Source organism: Pinus tabuliformis, chromosome 2_1 (genome assembly GCF_031772625.1).
Source record: "Pinus tabuliformis cultivar Carrire ecotype Pingquan chromosome 2_1, CPIR1, whole genome shotgun sequence".
NCBI lineage: Eukaryota > Viridiplantae > Streptophyta > Pinopsida > Pinales > Pinaceae > Pinus > Pinus tabuliformis.
This window is the reverse complement of record NC_142299.1, coordinates 531956193-531958406: the sequence shown is the minus strand read 5'-3', so window position 1 is coordinate 531958406 and position 2214 is coordinate 531956193. Positions and strand designations below refer to the sequence as shown.

Sequence of the window (2214 nt, the reverse complement as noted above, 5' to 3'; positions counted from 1 at the left end):
AAAAATATCAAAATAATCTAGCCTAATCCGACGAAACAACCCACTATAAATCTATAAACATATAATGTCATTTATCTATCTTTCCAAATTGCAAGATCTAAAAAACATCAAAAGAATCTGGCGATGGCGAAATAACTCATTAGATATATCTATAAACATATAATATGATATAAACATATAATATGATTTATCTATTTTTCCAAACTGCAAGATCTAAAAGACATCAAAAGAATGTGGCAAAGTAACTCATTATAAAATTTATACACATCTTATATGATTTATCTTCCCCATTAGGTTATAGTTATCTATAACAACATTGCAGATCTCAAAAATAAATTGGCAAAATAAACAGGCAGACATCTTTCCTGTTCAGTGAAACAACCTAGCATCTAATAGGTTCCCGCTTGTACTCCTTTAAAAAATGGGTCCATCAGAAGCTCTGCAGCAGAAGGCCTTACTGTTGCTGCAGCCAGGCATTTTTCAATAAACTGTTTCATTTCTTGATTTGTAACCTTTTCCAATGCTGCAGGCCTTATGTCAGAACTCACCTTCTTATAAATTTGAGCAACGCTACGGCACTCACTATAAGGAATTTCCAAAGTAACCATCTCCAGCAAGCACATGCCGAAGGAATAAATATCTACGAGCTCATTATACTCCTCCTCATATAATTCTGGAGCCATGAATTCCGGAGTACCGAGAACAGTGTGTGCACAACGATCATTTACCAGGGTAGTGGCAAGACCCAGATCCCCAATCTTCAGAACGCCACTATTGCCATTCACAAAAATATTGCTGCAATTCAAATCTCTGTGAATTACACAAGGCTCAAGATTATGAAGATAATGCAATCCTCCCAGTATCTGGAGTGCCCAGTTCTTCAAAGCCTTCATTGAGACATGACGGTGCTTCTGGCGGTACTCTCTCAGAGTACCCGAGGTACAGACCTCAGTAATGAAATTCACATGACTTGTCTTTCTATCCAGCCATGCATTATAGAGCATGATTATGTTCTTCTTACTCAGAGATTTCAACAGACGGACTTCTGCATAGATCCTCTGTATGGAAACATCATCTAGGTTTTGCAGAGGCACTTTGTTCCAAGCAAACTCAATACCCTCTTCTTGATCAAAAGCTCGGTATACCTTCTTCATAGCACCACGGCCCAGCAAATCTTCATAGCGACCATACCTACGAGTGGGATCCAGTTCCACAAAGGGCTCCCTGTCCTTATCACAGGTGTCATATTTTACACTAGGCATTTCTCCACCTCCTATAAGGGAAAGGAAACCCTAACCCTGGAATTCCAAATTAGGTTCCTCTTCTAATTTGAATTTAATAAACAAAATCCCTTGCAGGGCTATAGGAAGACACAGAAATGGAGATTTTCCCTAAATTCCGAAGACGAACAGACAGTAAAGACAGAAGGCTTTGCCTCCTTTGGGATTACTGCAGACACTGACAGCATTTTCGCTCCAGAGATACTGAGAAAACAGAGCCGCCTGATTCAGAAAGCCACCCAATAAATTTAAGTGTAAAACATAAAATTGCCAAGCAATCTTAACAAACCAGGAAATCCAAAACCCTAACTCTACAGACAAACAAATTCTTTCCGCAGAAAAGAAGTCTCATAAAACTATTTTGATAAACAGAATCCTCAAAAAATAAAACTGTGATCAAAACCATTGCAGTGCACAGAGTTCAAATTTCACTGATAAAGGAAAACAACCTTATAAAAATAAATAGGAGAATGCAGAAAACATACCGGTCTATCTGTAACCACAGAAATCGCTCAGAGTCCGTCCTCGTAAACCAGGCAAAAGATATTTGGGTCGAGAACATGGAGAGCAATCTGAGGATGTAAATAACAGAGGTGTGTATTTATATTGAGTTTTTATAAATATCTGTTTGGATTATTATCGGGATTGAATATTCCATAACTGAAAAGGCTATCACACGTCCAGAGTAATTCGTCGGTTATGAGCTTTCCCAACTCCGTGAATTTTTTTGTTTTTTATGATGGGTAACAATGCGTTTAAAGTGGTTTATTGTCAGGTGGGTGATAAGTTTTTTATTTTAATTGAATTATTTGTATGGATGAGATAAATGGTATTTATTTATTTTGTAATTTAATTAATAGATGAACTTGTGTGTCCATTCGTTTTGTAATTTAATTAATAAATGAAATTGTTTGTTTATTTACTTTTTCTAATT

At 36.6% G+C, this 2214-nt stretch overlaps 1 pseudogene across 2 annotated transcripts; it reads right to left on the bottom strand.

Annotated features, from left to right (window-relative positions):
• Positions 1 to 272: 272 nt before the first annotated feature.
• LOC149201339 (putative serine/threonine-protein kinase WNK11 pseudogene) lies at positions 273 to 1886 on the bottom strand (annotated as a pseudogene). 2 transcript variants are annotated; one of them, XR_016253424.1, is made up of 2 exons: positions 1766 to 1886; positions 273 to 1484 (listed from the first exon to the last, which is right to left on the bottom strand). The product of XR_016253424.1 is annotated as a putative serine/threonine-protein kinase WNK11 pseudogene, transcript variant X2 (transcript). The 2 variants fall into 2 exon arrangements; XR_016253423.1 differs by having other exon boundaries at positions 273 to 1502; positions 1766 to 1870.
• Between the last annotated feature and the right edge of the window lie 328 nt (positions 1887 to 2214).